This window comes from Chrysemys picta, chromosome 9 (genome assembly GCF_011386835.1).
Source record: "Chrysemys picta bellii isolate R12L10 chromosome 9, ASM1138683v2, whole genome shotgun sequence".
Lineage (NCBI taxonomy): Eukaryota > Metazoa > Chordata > Testudines > Emydidae > Chrysemys > Chrysemys picta.
In genome coordinates this window covers 88,024,682-88,046,641 of record NC_088799.1, presented here as the reverse complement: position 1 = coordinate 88,046,641, position 21,960 = coordinate 88,024,682, and the positions used below count along the sequence as shown (strand labels likewise).

The following is a 21,960-nucleotide window of genomic DNA, read 5'->3' as shown; positions in this document are numbered from 1 at the left end:
TTTGAAGAGCAACTAGTAAAAGACACCATTTTTTTAATTATTATTATTATTATTTTTTGCTGTTAGTTATTAAGTACATTGTTTGGCAAGTTTCCTGCTAATCATTGGGATCACTGGACAATGAAGGTGATAAAAGGAGCACTCACGATATAAATGTCCCTTGGGGAGAAGCTAAATTAATTCTTTGCATCAGTCTTCACTGCAGAGGATGTGAGGGAGATCCCCACACCTGAATGGTAATCTTTTCTGGTGACAAATCTGAGGAACTGTCCCAGATTGAGATGTCAATAGAGGCAGTTTTAGCACAGGTTGGTAAATTAAATAAGAAATCACTAAGACCAGATGGGATTCACCCTAGGGTTGCCAGGTGTCCGGTTTTTGACCATAACGCCCGGTCGAAAAGGGACCCTCGTGGCTCCGGTCAGCACTGCCGATCGGGCTGTTAAAAGTCCAGTCGGCAGTGCTGCGGGTCCTGGCACCACTCTGCGCCCCGGAAGTGACCAGCAGTGCCGGCTCCTACTTGAGGGGACCACAGGGCTCCGCGCGCTGACCCCACTCAGAGCACTGGCTCTGCACTCCTATTGGCCGGGAACCGCAGCCAATGGGAGCTGGGGAAGGCAGTGCCTGTGGGTGAGAGCCGCCTGCAGAGCCTCCTGGCACCCCCTCCTAGGAGCCGGACCTGCTGCTGGTCGCTTCTGGGGCACAGCGCAGAGCCAAGACAGGCATGGAGCCTGCCTTAGCCCCGCTGCGCCACTGACCAGGAGCCACTGGAGGTCAGCCCGCGCCCGAGCCCCAATCTCCTGCTCTAGCCCCGAGCCCCCTCCCACACCCCCAGCCCAGAGCTGTACCGGTGCAGCTAAGCCACTGTAAGATCTCTCATGTAGCTGCTCTATGCTGACGGGAAAGAGCTCTCCTGTTGACATAATTAAACGACCTCCCAATGAGCGGCAGTAGCTATGTCGGTGGAGAAGCTCTCCCACTGACATAGCGCTGTGCACATTGTCACTTATGCCGGAGAAATTTATGTCGCTTAGGAGGGTAGGGTGACCAGATCACTGACGGGAAATATCGGGATGCAGGGGAGGGAGAAGGGGGGATATCGGGACGTGCGGGGGGGGGGGCGGAGCAAAAAAAAAAGCTGTTTTGCAGGTGCTGGCCGTGCCATGGCCGCTGTCGTCCCCCCCCCCCCCCCCCCAGGGCACATGCGGCATGTCCCACCGCCCCACGGGGAAGGAGCCGCTGGAGCGAGAGGCGCGGGGCTCCGGACCCCGGCAGCGGTGGGGGAGAGCGGCTCAGGGCCGCGCGAGTGGGCACATAAAGTTTATCGGCTGGGGGGAGGGACCACTGCCGGCTCCTCGCCCTGCCCTGTAGGGGGTAACGGCCCCGCCCCGCAGCTGCATGTCTCGCTGGCCGCCGCAGGCCAGGTAAGGAACTGAGTCCCCCCTCCCCCGGCTCCTCAGCTGAGCGGCATTCCTCCTCCCTCCCAGGCTTGCTGCTGGATGGAATGCCGGCACAAGCCTGGAGGGAGAGGGTGGTGGCCGGCTTCCAGTTCCTGCGGCTTGTGAGTACGGGCACCGGGCTGGCAAGGGGGGCTGGCAAGGGGGCTGCTCCTCCAGGAGGGTGACGGGGGGGGGGAGGGCTCAGTTGAGGAGCCAGAACGAGGGGGGAGAGGGCGACTCGGCTCCTTACCTGGCCTGTGGTGGCCGGCGCGACATGCTGGCGCGGGGCGGGGAGCCGGCCGGGCTCCGTCCAAGCCGATAAACTTTACATGGCCACTCGTGCGGCCCCGAGCCGCTCTCCCCTGCCACTGCCGGGGTCCGGAGCCCCCCGTCTACCTCTTGGGGGAGCAGCCCCCTTGCCCGCCCAGTGTCCCTACTCACCAGCTCCAGGAACTGGAAGCCGGCCACCACCACCACCCTCCAGGCTTGCCCCGCCATTACAGCAGCAAGCCTGGGAGGGAGGAGGAGTGCCACATGTATGGGGAAGAGGCGGGGCCAGGGCGGGGATTTGGGGAGGGAGCCAATGGGGGATGGAGGGGGTGGAGTCGGAGGGGGGGGGCAAGAGCCCTTCCGGGAGGGCAAAATTGCTTGTTTGTCCAGTGTCCCGACCGCACATTGGTCGGGACGCGGGACAAACAAGCAAATATCGGGACAGTCCCGATAAAATCAGGACGTCTGGTCACCCTACAGGAGGGTGCGTTTTTCACACCCCTGAGCGACCTAAATTTTGCTGACATAAGTGATAGTGTAGACATGGCCTAACATCAGTACCAAGCAAATTGGTTGAAAATATTGTAGAGAACAGAATTATCAGTCACATGGTTGAACCCGATATGTTTTGGGAAAGAGTCAACATGGCTTTTGTAAAAGGGAAATCACGCCTCACCAATCTGCTAGAATTCTTTGAGGGTGTCAACAAACGTGCGGACAAGAGTGATCCAGTGGATATAGTGTCTTTGGATTTTCAGAAAGCCTTTGACCAGGTTCCTCACCAAAGGCTCTTAAGCAAAGTGAGCAGTTATGGGATAAGAAGGAAGGTGCTGTCATAGATCGATGGTTAAAAAATAGGAAACAAAGGGTAGGAATAAATGGTCAGTTTTCTCAGGGCCCCTCAAAGGTCTATACTGGGACTAGTGCTGTTTATAAAATGATCCGGAAAAAGAGTTAAACAGTGAGGTGGCAAAGTTTGCAGATGATACAAAATTAGTGACGATAGTTAAGTCCAAAGTAGACTGCAAAGAGTTACAAAGAGATGTTACAAAACTGGGTGGCTGGGCAAGAAAATGGCAGATGAGATTCAATGTTGATAAATGCAAAGTAGTGCATATTGGAAAACATAATCCCAACTATACATACAGAAAGATGGGGTCCAAATTAGCTGTTACCACTCAAGACAGAGTTCTTGGACTCAGTATCTGAGTAGATTGAGCAGATGTTCTCTGAGTACTATGTGCAATAGCAGTCCAAAAAGCTAAGAGTGTTAGGAACCATTGGGAAAGGGATCGTTTAGACACAAAATATTATAATGCCACTATGTAAATCCATGGTACACCCACGCTTTGAATACCGCATGCAGTTCTGGTTCCCCCATCTCAAAAAAGACACATTAGAATTGGAAAAAGTACAGAGAAGGGCAACAAAAATGATTGGGGTATGGCACTGCTTCCAGGTGAAAAGAGATTAAAAAGACTGGGACTGGTGTTAATGGACCACTTCACTATGAATGGTTCCTTAGAGCTAATCTCCAGGCAGCCTCATCGGTACAGGTGGCCTGCAGCAGGCTGCATGATTGGCCATGTCACCCAATTATCAGCAGGGGCCGGGAGACTGGCTTTGAGCAGCCAGCAAGGTGCTGCTGTCTTAAATGTTCTTGCCTTCTGCTTTGCCTCCCCCTGTGTTATCTAGTTCCTGTTGCTCCTGTCTGGCCCACAGCCTTGCCTGTGTCCTGCCCCAGCCTTAAACCTCTCCTTGCTTATACCCTGCTCACTCCAGTTCCTGCCCTCCAGTTTGACCCTTGGATATGGCTCCGGATTCTGGCTCTGACCCTAGTCTTTGGGGCCTGATGCCTGCTTCAATCACTGGGTTAGACCACCCTCGTCCCAGTTGGCTGTCAATGTGTTAACTACTTCTGTTAAACAATTTGTTCTACCTTGTATTCAGCTGTGGCTCTCTGAGTACCTTTTCCACACCTGAAGAAGAGCTCTATGTGGCTCGAAAGCTTGTTTCTTTCACCAACAGAAATTGGTCCAATAAAAGATATTACCTTCACCCACCTTGGCTCTCTAATATCCTGGGACCAACGCAGCAAAAACAATATTGCAAACAGTACAATATTTGTCATTAGTAGAACAGATTTAAAATTGAATTAATCAAGGGCCTAATTTAAATGGGAGTTGAACTGAACCCTAAAAATAATTTTATAATGTCTCATGTTTAACTTTTAAAATGTATTGTCTAAAATCAATGGTTACCATAAACTCTGTAAATGGCAGACATTGTAAATTCTGTGAATCCCGTGTTTTAGTTATTGTGGATTATATAAACTCTTCGGACAGACTTTGTAATGGTCATAATTGGACTGTTAGAGTCAGAGTTGTTGTAAACTCAGCAGAGTATCTAGCTCATGAACCAGCTGCTTTTACATCTACACGTGCCAAAGAGAAACCAACAGTTCATAGTGGTCATGAACTTGCTATTTTTATACTTGCAGCCATTCAAAACTCTTCAGAGAAAGCAACTGAGTCAATAAAGGCCTTGAGTTAGTTATCCCTGAGATCACAAACTTATAAACTCTGCAAAAGTTGAACATTTATAAAGGGTGTGAAATATCATTTCTAGGATCCACTGCAAATTCCACAGAGAAGCCGTGGAGTTCATAAAGGTTGTGCACTAATATAATAGGTATGAGCAGAGAAACTAGCACTGAGATGGCAACTACATTTTCAGTAGCAGCAAAGAGACAATTTTTCAAGAGCTCATACCCTAATTCATGATAGCATAATTAATCCTACTAATCCATCTATTATTTAATGATGTGAACAGCGGTAGCTAGGTGCTTCTTCACCATAAGTAGTTTTGCTTTTAATAACCCAAACCTAATATAATAATTGTCTGAATTCTCACTGAAACCTAGGGCAAACTTTTCAAAAGTGCTTAAGTGACTTAGGAACCTAAGTCCCATTTTTTTTTAAAAGTGATTTAAGCACTTAAAGAGACTTACTTTCATTGAAAGTCAATGGGATTTAGACTGCGAAATGCCTTTTGAAAATGGGACTTCAGCGCTTAATTTACTGAGGGTTATTTCCCCAAAGGGCACTTAGGCTCAGCATTGCAACACCGAACTTAGGTGCCCTGTGACCTAACTGCATCCACAGCCATGAGTCAGATGTCCAAGCTCCCTATAAAATGCACGTGGAGACTAGGTAGCGTCTAAGACTAGGTTGCACAAAAGCCATCAAGGTGAACGGAAAGCCACCTAAGCTAGCCAATAGGAAATGCCAAGGAGAGTACTATGGCCTAAGCCCCATCCCTCAAAGGGAGTGAGGTGCTGCAGTCTGCTCCTCTCTCCACTTGGGATTCACAGCCTCTCCTGGATTCAGATGCCTAAACCCTTTGTTGCAAAAGATAGAGGTGGAGGCAGCACCTGCTGTATAACCTTTGGCACAGGGGTTAGCGTACTCAGCCAGGAAGTCTGAGTTCAGATCCTCCAGCTGCCTGATTTGGAGCAGCGATTTGCACCTACCTCTCAGGGGAATAGCCTAATACTGAGGTACAGGATGTTCTGAGGTGGGACTTTCTCAATCTTTCAAGTTGAATCCATTCCACTGGACTAAAGACTTGGGCCTCCCACCTCCCAGATAAGTGCCCTAACTACTGGCTATAGAGTCATTTTCACTCTTCCTTTGGCCCAATGAATATTTAATTATTTATGCACAGTGGAACAGCTTCAAAAGGAGAGACCAAAAGATAACACTCTCCAGAATATTTTGGGGTAATCTCCTGAATTCTTCCAGTGCCTGCTCCAAATCAGGCCGAAGTGAGATTCGGACACAGGTCTTCCACATCAGTGGTGAATGCTCTTACCAGTGGACTAAAGGTTATAAAGAAATCAGTGGCACCACTACCACCTCCTCCAGCAGCTTTGTTCTGGGCACAATCTGTTAGGCAGCCTGTGAGAATGCATATCGGATCAGGCCCTGCAGGTGAGATAGGCAGGGGAATGCCTAGTTTGAGGGCCCCACTGGGGCTTAGGTGTGAGATAGACAGTGGGTGTCAGGACTTAGGTGACTGTGTGCATGCTCACTGATGATATTTAGGTATTTAGGAGACTTATATCAGCAGAAACGCCTAGGGATTTTAGGCACATACTGGGTTAAAGGCAGTTGAGAGGGGGAAGTGGTGATCTGAATTTTGGACTTAGGCACTTAAAGTGACAGATGCCTAAATCCCTTTGTGGATCTAGCTCTCGGAGACACTTTTAAAAATTTTACTCCTAGACATTGAGCTTCCTAGATCACATTGTTTTGGAACTATAGATGGTCAAAGAACGGTGAACCATTTTTGAAAAGTGGGAGGGAAAAACAACTTTCCTCCACTAAGTTGCATTATTAATGCAAACTATTCCCCCCTCCCCATCACTCTCCTGTGCTTTGAAACCATGCTAAATATGCTCACACGTTTGTCAAATAAAGGTTGGAGGGGGGAAGGTAAGAGGTTTATTATGGGAACAGTTGCCACGATGGCTTTTTTGTTGTGACTCCATCTGCATCTCTCTGTACTTTGAGTATTTGCCCAAACTGGAAACACGGTAATACTGGCTTTTAAAAGGAAAAATGAAACCATTATTAGAGGGTTATTACACTGAAATTCTTTAACAGATTTTTCTTATGAAAAACATGTTGGGTTTTTTTTAAAAAAACTAACATCTGAAAATACTGTTGCTATGTTACTCTAATAGTGTGTAGGCTGCTAAATAAATAAAGGGAGTTTAGTCCATGCCAAAAATAGAAAGCCAGGTCAGAGGTGACGTTTGGGAAAAAATAGATACCATTCTTACTTTTCCTTCCTATCCCCCTCTTCTGCTTCTTCACCCCAGACTGCTCTGCAAGAAATCACCAGAGTGTTTCTGGGCACAAGTGGGTGCTGTGCTAACCCCAGAGGCTTTGGGTCTCTGGTGCCCCAAGAGTTCACTTTGGTGTGTTTTGTTTTGTTTCAGATTCCAATCCAAATCTGCAAAGGAAACTCTGGCAAAATTACTGGGTTTTGCATGCTTCTTAAACAGAGAATAAGGCCCTCCCAGGAGCCTCTGGGGAGGGGGATTGTCCAAAATATGCAGCTCAAGTTGGTTTGCTCGGACAGTAAAATTCATGAATAGCCTAGACTTGAAGGGAGGATGGTCTTGTGCTTAAGGTGCCAGACTGAGATTCGAGCAATGTGGGCTTGCTTTCTGGCTCTGCCACAGACTCCCTGTGTGGCCCAAGGCCAGATTTATGAAGGTATTTAGGTGCCTTACAAGAGGCACTTTTGTGAATCCCACTAGATGCCATAGTGAGTTAGGTGCCGAACTGTCAGTGACTTTCAATGGTAGGTAGGCCCCTAACCTGCTTAGATGATGTTGTGAATCCCACTGGTTGCCTGTCTGCATCTTTAGGTGCCTAAATGCCTTTTAAATCTGGCCTCTTAACTTCTCGTTGTGGCAGTTCTCATCTGTAAAATGAGTAATTCTGCTTCCTTTACCCTTCTCATCTGTTCATGTTGTAAGCTTTTCATGGCAGGGACTATCCCTTTCTCTATGTGTACAGTGCCTAGAACAACAGGACCTTGGTGCTATTATTATACTAGGGGTGGGCAAACTTTTTGGCCCAAGGGCCACATCTGGGTATGGAAATTGTATGGGGGGCCATGAATGCTCATGAAATTGGGGGTTGGGGTGTAGGAGGGGCTGAGGGCTCTGGGGTGGGGCCAGAAATTAAAGAGTTCAGGGTGTGGGAAGGGGCTCCGGACTGGGGCAGAGGGTTGGAGTGTGTGTGTGTGGGGGGAGCGAGGACTCCAGCTTGGGGTGCGGGCTCTGGGGTGGGGCTGAGGATGAGGGGTTGGGGGTGCACGAGGATGTTCTGGGCTGGGACCGAGGGGCTCAGAGGGCTGGAGGGAGTTCAGGGCTAGGGCAGGGGCTTGGGGTGCGGGAGGGGGTCAGGGGTGCAGGCTCCGGGCAGCGCTTACCTCAAGCAGCTCCCAGAAGCAGCAGCATGTCCCCCCTCTGGCTCCTACGTGTAGGGGCAGCCGGGGGCTCCGCACACTGCCCTGTCCACAGACACTGCTGCCGCAGCTCCTGCTGCAGTTCCTGGCCAATGGGAGCTGCGGGGGCAGCGCTTGGGGTGGGGGCAGCATGCGGAGACCCCTGGCTGCCCCCACGTGTAGGAGCCGGAGGTGGGGACATGCTGCTGCTTCCAGGAGCCGCACAGAGCCACAGCATGGAGCTGGGCAAGCCCCAACCCCCGCTCCCCGGCAGGAGCTTTAGGGCCGGATTAAAACATCTGAAGGGCCGGATGTGGCCCCCGGGCTGTAGTTTGCCCACCCCCTGTATTATACAGATAACAGATAATAAGCCAGTGAGGCTGAGGCAAGTTCAGAGTTTGTAGCAAAACTTAAAACCAGGCAAGTCATGGGTGCCTCGTGCTTTCAGAATGAACAATTATCACTGCTGAAGTTCTGATGTCATTTCATCTCCCAGAATGTGAATCTGATCCTGCCTCCATTCGTGTGAATGGGAGCAAATGTAGGCCTGGTATTGCTTATGGTGAATGCCCTTTGGCTACAAACCCATTTGTTACTCAAGTATTATCCCACTTGCTGAACATTTCTACAGTACACTCATCTAGCCACAACACTCTTGTTAAATACCTGTATCTCCAAAGCATACTGTCTCATGTGTTTCAGAGTAGCAGCCATGTTAGTCTGTATCCGCAAAAAGAACAGGAGTACTTGTGGCACCTTAGAGACCAACAAATTTATTTGAGCATAAGCTTTCGTGGGCTACAGCCCACTTCTTCGGATGCACAGAATGGAACATATATTGAGGATATATATATATATATATATATATATATATATATATATATATATATATACACATACAGAGAGCATGAAAAGGTGGGAGTTGTCTTACCAACTCAGAGAGGCCAATTAAGTAAGAGGAAAAACTTTTGAAGTGATAATCAAGATAGCCCAGTACAGACAGTTTGATAAGAAGTGTGAGAATACTTACATGGGGAGATAGATTCAATGTTTGTAATGGCTCAGCCATTCCCAGTCTCTATTCAAGCCTAAATTGATTGTATCTAGTTTGCATATCAATTCAAGTTCAGCAGTTTCTCCTTGGAGTCTGGTTTTGAAGATTTTCTGTTGCAAAATTGCTTTGGTCTGTTATTGAGTGACCAGACAGGTTAAAGTGTTCTCCTTTTGAATGTTATGATTCCTGATGTCAGATTTGTGTCCATTTATTCTTTTGCGTAGAGACTGTCCGGTTTGGCCAATGTATATGGCAGAGGGGCATTGCTGGCACATGAGGGCATATATCACATTGGTAGATGTGCAGGTGAACGAGCCCCTGATGGCATGGCTGATGTGATTAGGTCCTATGATGATGTCACTTGAATAGATATGTGGACAGAGTTGGCATTGGGCTTTGTTGCAAGGATAGGTTCCTGGGTCAGTGTTTTTGTTCAGTGGTGTGTGGTTGCTGGTGAGTATTTGCTTCAGGTTGGGGGGTTGTCTGTAAGCGAGGACAGGTCTATCTCCCAAGATCTGTGAGAGTGAGGGATCGTCCTTCAGGATAGGTTGTAGATCTTTGATGATGCGCTGGAAAGGTTTTAGTTGGGGGCTGAAGGTGACAGCTAGTGATGTTCTGTTATTTTCTTTGTTGGACCTGTCTTGTAGGAGGTGACTTCTGAGTACTCGTCTAGCTCTGTCAATCTGTTTTTTCACTTCAGCAGGTGGGTATTGTAGTTTTAAGAATGCTTGATAGAGATCTTATAGGTGCTTGTCTCTGTCGGAGGGATTGGAGCAAATGCGGTTGTATCTTAGAGCTTGGCTGTAGACAATGGATCGTGTGGTGTGTCCTGGATGGAAGCTGGAGGCATGTAGGTAAGTATAGCGGTCAGTAGGTTTCCGGTATAGGGTGGTATTTATGTGACCATCGCTTATTAGCACAGTAGTGTCCAGGAAATGGACCGCTTGTGTGGATTGATCTAGGCTGAGGTTGATGGTGGGATGGAAATTATTGAAATCATGGTGGAAATTCCTCAAGGGCTTCTTTTCCATGGGTCCAGATGATGAAGATGTCATCAATGTAGCGCAAGTAGAGTAGGGGCGTTAGGGGACGAGAGCTAAGATTGTATTGCTCACCTGATGGTCCATTCTTGTCATGCCTGTGGCCTTTATCCCTTTGTTTCGGTACAGCTGATCTTGCATGAGAGCTGATAGCCCTGGTCCATGCAGTAGAGCAGATATAATTTGTCAAACCTTCCTGCTAGAGGGATGAGACTGATTGATATGGACTAAGCTCACTGGCCTCTGTTGTTTAAGGTCTGGTCTACACACAAAGCTGAACTGGTTTAATTGAAGGTGTGATTTTTATACTGAGTTAGTGCACTACATGGTACCAAGTCAGGGTTGTGAACCGTAGAACACTCTAATACGTTCTCTAACCTTGTCCTCAGTTCAGGTTGTTTAGACTTAAACACGCTGCAGCAGTGCAGGTGCAGCAAGGTAAAGAAGTGGGGAAATGGAGAGAGCTTTCTTGAAGTTGCAGCTATGCATAGTCCTTTCAGCAGAGTAGCTAAGCGGGAGAATCAGTTACTGAACTAAACTGTGGATCTGAACTTTATGAAAATTCACATCCAAATGACGTGTCTCCGCACCAACTGCAGACAATTTGCATACATTATAGTGCTCTGAATTATATAAATATTTGATCAGTGTCAAGCTTATTTCTCCCAAGCACAAAATTTATTGTGAGCCCAGGGCAAGGTTTAGTTTGCCTAGTTCATGCGGGTTTCCTGGTTCCAGAAGTGGGACCAGCAGTGCTCTATGAGAATATCATTATTTGCTTTGAGTTAGAATGTAGTCATTGGAGAGAGCAAATTTTAAAAAAATTCATACACCCTTAGAAATAAATGTTTAGTAGATGAAAGCAAACTCCAGTATCTATCTTGTGCCAGGGATCTGTTTGTGGCAGAATATATCAAGCAGCTTGTCACCTCCAGCTGCTGTGAATAGTGCTTGGGAACATGGCATTGTGGAGTCACCTTAAATAAAATCCTGGATAGACTTGTCAGCAGGGCAGGGTCATTATTGTCATAGTGCCAGGACAAAAGGGGGCAGGTTCCAGCAATACACCCACACCAGCAACTGGGTATGGAGAGGCGAAGCCTGAGCAGTGGCTGAGTCAGCACTTTGACTGGGAGCGTCTCCATTGCAAATAATAAAACAATGATCGCAAGGAACGCTGACAGCTTCTCTCATTAACTGATAGAATTAAACATAACAATGTGCTAGCTCGGGTCATGAGGTTCAGCTCCGGAGTCAAACTGCATCCAGTTTCAGGGAGTTTAGATCTGTGTTTTTAGTTTGGACCCATTGGTTCACACACCTCTGAGAAATACCTTTTTGTCCTTGTTAGTAAGGATTTCATGTGAGGTTCCCATGCTTATTGAAATAATTTACAATATCCAGGTTACATATTCTGAAAAACAAATGTAATCTCATGCTGCTTGGAAACTAGAAAGGTAGGAGCCTGAGGAGAACCCAGATAAGCCAGAGTCGTCTCAAGTCTTAATCTTCTGGGATCTTTACGTTACTAAAATTTGTGGGCAATACTTATATTTGCTCTACTTGTTCCTTGCTTCTGACTGTAGTTTATGATCACTAATACCTGTCTTCATGAATAAAAAATGGACTTGATTGTAAGAACTGAGCTACAGATTTTTCCCTTTAAAGAGTGATTGGGTTTGGTATCTGTTTCATTGGCAAAGTGAAGCTGAATGCAGGAGAAGTTGAGCAAGCAGTACTTTAGTAAACCCTGCGTGCAGCTCTGTCCTTGTGGCAGCTCTGCTTCCAACCTGACTCCCTGCGTTCCCTGTTTTTGTTCTGGTGACTTGTCAATAACTGTCTCTCCAGGGAATGTTGGCCCTCTGACTCCAGTTCCACTAATCACGGTACATCTTCCCTATTTTACAAACATTTTAAATATGAACATTAAAACTCATAATTGACCTCCCAAAAATGTGAGTAGTAGTCATCTGTAATCAAGTTCTGCTTTTCTTTGAAAGTAAATAATCCTACTCCCACTTTTTCTCAGGGTCAGGTGGACAGCTCATGTGATAACCACCAGTCATGTGATAACTTTATACTGGTCATGTGATAACCACCAGTAGAAAGTGACTCTGTTACCACATGAGCTGCCCACCTGACCCTGGGAAAAGGTGGGAGTAGGATTATTTACTTTCAAAGAAAAGCAGAACTTGATTACAGATGACTACTACTCACATTTTTGGGAGGTCAATGCTCTGCCTGATACAAGAAGCAAGTCAATGACTGGCAAACTGAAGGCCCACTTTTCGAACTATGGCATTCTGGACACTGTGACAACGGACCCCTATTTGCTTGAGAAGAATTCATGGAATGCGCGTGCAAAAGGGAATTTGACCACTACACCTCCTCCCCAGCAACCCGCAGAGTAATGGTAAAGTGGAATCAGCTGTGAAAACCACTAGGCAACTGTTACACAAGGCTGTTCCTTCTGGCTCAGACCCCTTGGTAGTAGTTTTGACACACAGCAATACCCCATCACAGGGGTGCCAAAACAGTCCAGTGCAGAACCTGATGGGATGAAGGACCAAAACCAGTGTGGTGAGACTTGTTGCAGCCAGAAGGATCAGGACACAGCTGAGAGGAGATGGCCAACAATTGGAGCAGAAAGCAGGCACTGAGAACAGCAGGTCAGCCAAGGACCTACAAGCCCTGGAGACAGGCTGTCTTGTGAGGATACAGCCATTACAGAGACATCAGGAGTAGACTAAAGGAGTCGTGAGGAGTGCAGTAACATCCAGGTCATATGAAGTGACTACAAAGAAGGACAAGTGATCCAAAGGAACAGGAGGTGCTTACACGCAACCAGACAACACCCAGAGTGAACCATTGGGGGGCCAATGCCATAGGGAGGGAGGAGATGCTACAGAGAAAAAGTTTGCTAAACTTGGAGATAGGTGACAGGGAGACAGAGATAAGTCGCTCCTGGCATAGTTGCCTGGTGAGGAGACTATGGAACCACCTAAGTCTGTGGTAAAGAGGAGACTCCAACTTGGCTGTGTACTAATAACCTATGGCTGAAGAAACACAGGGTGAGGTTATGTGTTTTAATGTTTGTTTGTAAAATTTTTGTCAAGGTGCAGAGTTGTGTATTTATTCCCAGCCAGTAAACACACTCTGGAGTCCCTTTAAGACAGCTATCAATGCTCAGGTGCGAGCCATATATTTTTTGCATGACATCCTTCTGTAATGAGGCGAGAATAACAGCTCTCTGTTCTCAAAATGTCATCCCATCCTGCACATTCAGCTCATCTTTAATTTGAAAATATGGTTCTGCTCCTACCGGGACTTGGTTTTTCTCTTTTGGCCATGCCGCTAGGACTGCTCTCTTGACTGCTTTTCTGTAGCCGCTTTGATTTCCGTCAGTTATGCTGTTAAAACTGGGAGATTGAATCCATTATCATGCTATAGCATGAAAATGGATGCCTGTGTCTTGATCTCCTTCCCCCAGCTTGCTGATGCCGGGTATATATGCCCTGCTCAAGCTATGAGCTAACACCAGTAAGCATCCAGAACAATATCTTATCTGTGTGATAGCACTGGAGGTACATCAACATGTTCTGTGATCTCTTTGGAGCACTAAGAAGGGGCTTTGCCATGATTGTCTCTGGAGGTTTGTAGCCTGATTGCACTATTGCTGGGTGGCCATAGATGTACTGAGGGAATTGGTCCACTCCAGACACCATAGCCAGAAGCTCTTTTTCCTATTTGGGCAAACCCTTGTTCAGTCTCTGAAAGGGGTCTGCTGGCATTAGCAGCCAGCTGCTCCTGCAAAAGAGCTACACCCAGTTCTTTCTCTGAGGGATCATACTGGCATGTCAGTGGCTCTCCTGGCTGATAGTACTTCAGGACACAGGCATCCATTTTCATTTGTTTCGATGTGTCAAATGCTTGCTGTTGGGCACTGCCCAGTCCCACTCAACATCCTGCTTTGTGAGCTGACGTTTGGGTTCTGCTGCTGCAGCCAGGTGTGGACAGAACTTGGACAGAAGATTTGTGATTCCTATGAAGTGCTGAACCCCCTTTCACATCCACTGGAGCTGGCTTGTCTCTGAGTGCCTTGATTTTGTTGGGATCTCTTTTCAGTCCCTCTCCCGTGAGCCGATGTCCAATGTATCTCACCTCAGGCTGCTTGAGTCACATTTTTTCTGGGTTATGTTTTACGTTCTTGTCACTGAATTGCTGTAGAAAAGATTGTTGTTTTTCTGTCATTCAGCTTCTGTATCATTCACCTTCACCTAAAGTGAGAATATGATCTGGCAATCCTTCCGCACTTGGGTGAGTGTTCTCTGGAACACATCTGGTGCTGGGCTTATGCCCACTGGCATGCACAGCCATCTGTAGCAAACGAATGGTGTTGCAAAGGTTGTCAGCATGCTGGACTCTTTATCCGGGCTTATGTGCAGAAACCAGTTCCTCAGATCACAGACTGTAAAGATTCTGACTTTGGAAAGTTCTGGCAAGATGTCATCACTTATGGGCAGTGGATAGTGGCATCTATGCAGATGTGTAATTTGGCTTCTTTGCCACTACTATGCTGCTTACCCAGGCTGTACTAGTCTCTACAGGTGCTATGAAACCCCTGCTCTGCATACTTTTGAGCTCCTTACATACTGGTTTATGTTAGGATTGCTAGGTGTCCAGTTTTCGACTGGAAAGTCCGGTCAAAAAGGGAACCTGGCAGTATCCGATCAGCACTGCTGACTGGACACTAAAAGTCCAGGTACCTGCAGTAACTGGCGTCCGTTTTTAAAGTCATCCCCATATGCTTTTAAAATTGTCTCCATTGTCTATGGGTGCTCTGTCTTCTAAAGGAAAATACCAGTGTGCTGCCATGGCCAGAACTCTTGGCATCTTCAGGGTAACTGTGAGATATAGTAATTGATATAGAAATTGTGATGCATTGTAGTAGACACTGAAGAAAAAAAAATGTGTCTAAGAATCTATCAATAGAGAAGGAAAATATAGCACAGTTCGTGTGTCTTTTGAACAGCATTCTTCATACAAACAGTATCCACCAAAAGCCATTAGATTTGGATATGATTCTGGTGATAAATAAGAACAGTCAGAGAGAAACTAATCTCTTTGAAAGAACAAACTGTCACTATTTGGAGAGTCTCTCACTTTCTAACTGAGGGATCAAAATTTATACACAGAGTAGCCATTTTTGCTTTGCATAGTGTGGGTTTTGTATGACTCACACTCAGCAGCAGTACCTTTTGCTGAGGACTGAGAAAGAGAGAATTCAGAAGCAGATGCCGGCTGCAAGCTGGAGAATTCTCATAGCATCCTTGAGACAATGAGCTTATTTGATGGGGCAGAACAAGGTGTGCCATGTCTGTGTATTTACTGCCCTTCCCCTCTACGGGGCAATATGTGAAGTGCGCAGCTGTGGCACTAGCTCTAAAAGCAGCTGCAGATGCAGAAGTCTATCCCAGCTGAAGAGGAGGGGCTATAACAGGCCAAGCAGGAAGGAGAAGGTTTCCATATGGGAGGGTGTAAAATTTAAGGACTGCATGCAGAACAGAGAGTTGCATTCCTAATTTAGAATGCAGACAGCTCAGCAGATGGCCTAGCAGATGAGTTCTTAGGTAGCCGAATATTGCGTGAGAACATGAGACTGTTAAGTGAAATAGGGAGGCTGTGTACAAAAGATTTACAACCCTGCTTGACTGAATGGTATGAGGGGTGATCTGATGCCATGTTGCCCCACCCTGGCTGGCAGCAGCATCCATGTTTCTCCCACTGTCCTGCCTGTATGCCTCATCGCCTCTGGTCACAAGAGGGTAGTTCAGTTTTCATGTCTCCCCTGGGTTAGCCTACCAAAAAAGGTGTCCTTTAGCACCAGTATGGGAACTGGACCATGACCCCCAAACTCATTTCATATAGTCCAGTATTAGCCATTTCCTGTCATACTCATTCTAGCTTGCCTTTGAACCAACTACCTATTCATCATTTGAACCCACCTAATGTCCTATTCATCCCCTGAGCCATGAACTCCCCCAGACAGTAGGGTTTCTATAAAGCAGTATGTGAGTGAGTGACACTGCTAATGGTGCTATTTGTTGTACTGCTATTGGGCGCTTAACAATGAGCGTGGTGCATTCTGGTGCTTCACAAGGAAATATTTGTCAGAGAATTTGGTGTAATGTTAACTGTCATCCTAAACCAAGTTTTTTATATACAAGAGACAAAAACCACTAAACTTCGAAAAACAATTGATATAATGATGCTGCCCAAACTGTCTTTCAAGCGACAGGGCTATGAGTAGAAGTGAATGTTCTGTTCTAGGGACATGGTGAATTAAACCTCATCTGATACAAGTGCTCTAGTGAGAGGAAGCAGAAAGGTGCTTAAAAATATGTTACTATGATTTATTATTTTATTATAAATAAGATGAACCCTCAGGACATCATACCTTTATATATGAAAGCAATTAAATAATGAAATGCATCATGAAATTAAAATGGGTTTTTCCTCCATAACCTACTCTCTAATGGTTCTGGCTGCACTTCTCCCTGCACCTTCTAATCTATGCTCATCCCATCCATGGCCCCACAAAGTCGCGAGACCTCCTCATCAGCCTCTTCCTAGCGACGGCCAAAGTGGCCATTTATAATACCAGGGAGAGGATGTTGACTGAAGGGATTCCCTGGGACTGTGGGGCCTATTTCTGTTCCTCTCTCTGTTCATGTATCCGGGCAGAGTTCCTCTGGGCCACCTCCGCTGACTCCCTTGACATCTTTGAGGAGCAGTGGGCACTGTCCGGGGTTCTCTGCTCGGTGTCCCCTTCAGGTTCCCTATTTTTGACCTTTGACCCTCACACCAGTTCCAGTTGTTGTTGTTGTTTCCCATACCTATTTGAGTCCCAGGCTCAGTAGCTCCTCCCCTTAGGCTGGGGGAGGGGCACAAGCCCACCCACTTTCCGGAAACCAATAAGACCACTCTCTTACAACTGTGAGGTCTGACTTTGTCACACCTCTATTAAACTATATGCAGGGCCAGCTCCAGGCACCAGCTCAACAAGCAGGTGCTTGGGGCAGCTAAGGGGAAGAGGTGGCACGTCGGGCTCTTCAGCGGCAATTTGACGGTCGGTCCCTCTTGGAGAGAAGGACCTGCCGCCGAAGTGCTGCCGATCGCGATGGCAGCTTTTTTTTTTTTTCCCCACCGCTTGGGGCGGCAAAAACCTTGGAGCCGGCCCTGACTATATGATACCTTCAGCTGTCAATAACTTCAGGGCTTGCTCAGCTTTTCAATCAGTTTGTCATGCTCTGTAGTGCAGATTCCATGGTTTAGAGAATCAGTTCAGTGAGAGCGAAAGGAGTCTATCATTATATAGAAATAGTGGTTTGACTCTTATGTAAATTCAAGTAATAATTCTCCCTTACTGAACACAGTTTTGTTGGAGAAACTCTTGTCCTCACAGTATCTGGCCGTAACTAAGTTCTGATCTCACCTGAGGACTGGATCCCTTCGGGCAGATCCTTAGCTAATGTAAATTATCATAGCTCCATCCCACTTCTAGGCCTGTAGTTTTGCTTCCACCAACCGGCCTCCTTCACCTTGCATGTTGCCTTCAGTTATTTTAGTGGTTAAACCTAAAAATTCACACAACTGCAGCCTTAGCCTTCTCTAGGCTGCAGGAAGCATGAGAGCTACCAACCCCAATCCCCATGGAAAAGACCAAACAACCACAGGCAGAATAAATATAAGCAAATATAAGCTGGTGTTTTTGCAGTTTCTATCCATTCAATTCCATTCCTTTCTACTACATCTTGGAATGGGGATTCCAGAATGGGGCCTTTAGGCCTGGAATAAATCCTGCTGCCATTTCCTGGGCCCCTAGAGCCATAGGAGACGTAGAATAGTTATGGTTCAGGCCATGTCTACACTATAGGCACTGACTACAGAGACGCTTCCTGTGGCAACAGAAGAGGTTTTTCTGTTGCTGCAGTTAATCCACCCCTCCAAGCAATGTGAAAACTACAAACTGCTTTGTCTTCACTAGGATATCACCATGTGTTAGTTAACACGAAGTAAAAACACACCCTCTTCTCTAGTGAAGAAACACTTACTCAATGTGAGTAACCCTTATACATCTCTACCCCAATATAACGCGACCTGATATAACACGAATTCGGATATAACGCGGTAAAGCAGTGCTCCGGGGGGGCGGGGCTGCACGCTCCGGTGGATCAAAGCAAGTTTGATATAACGCGGTTTCACCGGTTTAGCAATCATTAAAAAGGGGGTAGAGAATAAGACTGAGAATATATTATTGCCCTTATATAAATCGATGGTACGCCCACATCTTGAATACTGCATACAGATGTGGTCTCCTCATCTCAAAAAAGATATACTGGCACTAGAAAAGGTTCAGAGAAGGGCAACTAAAATGATTAGGGGTTTGGAGAGGATCCCATATGAGGAGAGATTAAAGAGGCTAGGACTTTCCAGCTTGGAAAAGAGGAGACTAAGGGGGGATATGATAGAGGTATATAAAATTATGAGTGATGTGGAGAAAGTAGATAAGGAAACGTTATTTACTTATTCCCATAATACAAGAACTAGGGGTCACCAAATGAAATTAATAGGCAGCAGGTTTAAAACAAATACAAGGAAGTTCTTCTTCACGCAGCGCACAGTCAACTTGTGGAACTCCTTACCTGAGGAGGTAGTGAAGGCTAGGACTATAACAGCGTTTAAAAGAGAACTGGTTAAATTCATGGTGGTTAAGTCTATTAATGGCTATTAGCCAGGATGGGTAAGGAATGGTGTCCCTAGCCTCTGTTTGTCAGAGGGTGGAGATGGATGGCAGGAGAGAGATCACTTGATCATTACCTGTTAGGTTCGCTCCCTCTGGGGCACCTGGCATTGGCCACTGTCGGTAGACAGGATACTGGGCTAGATGGACCTTTGGTCTGACCCAGTATGGCCGTTCTTATGTTCTTATGTTATGTTCTATAACGCAGTAAAATTTTTTGGCTCCCGAGGACAGCGTTATATCAGGGTAGAGATGTATGAGTAGTTCCATTTTCTTCAGTGGGACTACTTAAATGAGGAAGTGAGACTCAGTCTGAATAAGATCTGCAGAATTTGCACTCTACGGAAACATGCAACTAAAATGATGTTGCAGCAAGGGTAACCTGTGCTCATTAAGACTGACATGTAAATATAATCCGTTGCTCTGGTTTGGAAGAGTTTTTTCATACGATTTGTAATGTTTCACAAATCATGGTGCTGGCTTAATTAGTAGAAAATAAATCCTGTCTGTTTGGGCCCAATTTTGCAGTCCTTATTCAGGGAAAACTCATGAGAGTAAGGACAAAGGAGAATAGGATTTGGACTTTTAACAGGACCATTTTCTGCCTCTAAAGCACGTGTGTGTGCATAGCGCCCCCCCCCATTTCCCCCCCCCCCCACACACACAGATCTTTGCCCTTTCATAAGCAAAGATTAAGGAAAAATATTAGTTCCAGTTAAGAAAACGAACTACATAAATTAGGTTAGCATAACCAGTTTATCCTATCTCTGTTGATTCTTTAATTGTCAGGATCAAATGCAAGTTCCTCATACTGATGAATCGGAAGCCTGCCCATCTTGTCCCACTATTGGCAATATATAATGTTAAGTCTCTGTTCCCTGGGTTTGGTCAATTTGTATGTCTAAGTTCAAAATGAGACCTCTGTACTTCATTTGTCTACCATGCAAATTGAGATGGTGAGCGAAAAGACTTGACAACACAGGAACAGACGTAATCTTTACCGATGATCTTTACTGATTCACTTGTGGTTCCATTACTTGTAAGTTAAAGGTTATGAACAATGCTTGGCGATATTACTTATCTCCGTGATCAGCCCATTGGCGAGCGTGCCTTGGGTAGAGGTAATTCTGCTACATCTCAGGCTTAGTCATGCAGCCTTCTTGCCATTTACCCAATATTGTCAGGTTGAAACCACGGCGCAGCAGCAAAGGTTTTGAGCTGCTTGTGAATGTGGTTGTTTTGGCAGTTATGTTGTCACCGTTTTCACCGTTTTCCAGAACACCTGAGCACTTTCCTTCTGATGCTGCACAGCCAGAATGTGCAGAAGGGCCATACAAGGCCTATGTATTATTTCAGTGCTCCAAACAAAATTTAAGGTGGACTTAAGTGATGGATAGGCCTTTTGCTGGCCTTCTGCACAGGGGAGAATTTCACATCTTTACATTATTCTCATGCTCCAAGAGTGCAGTAGGGGTCTGATTCAAACCCCACTGACTTCCCTAGAACTGGGTCAGGCTGGATATTACTCCTGATAAGTTCCTGTACTGACAGTCAATAAAAGCACATGGATTTGAAAATTCTTGTTATTGATGGTTTAAAGTATTGAATGGACTTGCACCATCCTATTTATCTGAACTTTTAGTTTTATATTCGGAATTCTTTCGTAAGATCCAAATAGGTCAGCTATTTAACTTGCCCTGAATTTAATCTCAAAATTAGGAGCCAGAGCTTGGTGTGATTTGAGCCATGTCTGCGGCATGTCACCATTTAAAAACTCCACATCAGCAGCGGAACAGACAGGAATCTCTGTTGACTGCTATGTTTTGTGTTTATTGCTGCACTGGATTCTGTTCCCATCTACACTAATCTGTACAGCGGTGATATACACTAGTAGGTTCAGCGGTTATATACTCCAGTATAAGCCTAACTCCATTAGAGTCACTCCAGATTGACACCTGCAGAATGGAGAGCAGAATCTGGCCTTTTGTTACTTGTAGTGTAGGAATATAGAGTGCTCTGGAATTTTTCTCTAGCTGTTTTACAGTGCAAGTTTTCTGTTATAGATGCTCTTGTGCTGTGATGAGGAACACAGTGTAAATATAAAGAAAGATATGCAACATATTCTGAGCTAAACTTTCAAAGATTTGGCCTCCGTTTTTGCAGATGCAAATCAGGCAGCTAGCCATCCAGCTGGTGATATTTTATACACTATCTTGGCTTTGATTTGTATATAGCTTTCCCTAGGTTTAAAAGTGCTTTAGAGAGTCAGTCAAAAGGTAAAGAGAGAAGATAGGTTTTCAGATGAGATTCAGAGAGAGGATTCAGTGCCTCCTAGGAAGAAAGAAAAAGAATTCCAGATGGGGAGCAACACAAGTCAGAGGCCTGGTCTACACTAACCCCCCCAATTCGAACTAAGGTACGCAACTTCAGCTACGTGAATAACGTAGCTGAAGTCGATGTACCTTAGTTCGAACTTACCGCGGTCCAGACGCGGCAGGCAGGCTCCCCCATCGACTCCGCGTACTCCTCTCGCCGAGCAGGATTACCGGAGTCGACGGTGAGCACTTCCGGGTTCGATTTATCGCGTCCAGACAAGACGCGATAAATCGAACCCAGAAGTTCGATTGCCTGCCGCCGAACCAGCGCGTAAGTATAGACATACCCAGAGTGACTTATAGCCTCACATCAGATCATGGAGAGGCGTAAGTGGGGAGCCCAAGAGCCTGACTCTCCACTCACTGGTGTAACTACTCTGGAAAACAATGGGGTTACCAGCTGGTGTAAATGGCCTGAGAATCTGCCCTAGTGGAGTTTCATCCAGCTCATTGTGTAAGAGTCTTAGGGCTTGTCTATACTTACCGCGCTGGTTCGGCGGCAGGCAATCGAACTTCTGGGTTCGATTTATCGCGTCTAGTCTGGACGCGATAAATCGAACTCAGAAGTGCTCCCCGTCGACTCCGGTAATCCTGCTCGCCGAGAGGAGTACGCGGAGTCGACGGGGGAGCCTGCCTGACGGGTCTGGACGGCGGTGAGTTCGAACTAAGGTACGTCGACTTCAGCTACGTTATTCACGTAGCTGAAGTTGCGTACCTTAGTTCGATTTGGGGGTTTAGTGTAGACCAAGCCTTATCTAGAAAGACTCCCATTGACTTTAATAGGGCCGCAAGTGAGAGGAGAATTGGGCTCCAAGATGACAAGAGGAAAGTAAGCAGAAGCAGCGGTAGCTGGAGATCGGAGAAGTAGGATAAAATCATCCCATGGAGTGTTTTGAATACTAGCGGGATAAGTTTGTACTGGATCTGGTGACTGAGAAGAAGCCAATGAAGTAGA

At 46.2% G+C, this 21,960-nt stretch overlaps 2 protein-coding genes across 4 annotated transcripts in view; both read left to right on the top strand.

Moving 5' to 3' along the window:
• GAB3 (GRB2 associated binding protein 3) overlaps nt 1–21,960 on the top strand; it is a 109,323-nt gene that overhangs the window by 10,323 nt on the left and 77,040 nt on the right. The gene's annotated exons all lie outside the window — the stretch shown is intronic.
• The window catches only part of LOC135973540 (uncharacterized), a 904,472-nt gene continuing 891,557 nt past the window's right edge, over nt 9,046–21,960 (top strand). The window contains exon 1 of the mRNA XM_065557301.1: nt 9,046–9,244. The gene's annotated coding sequence lies outside the window, so the exon portion shown is untranslated. The remainder of the gene's footprint in view (nt 9,245–21,960) is intronic.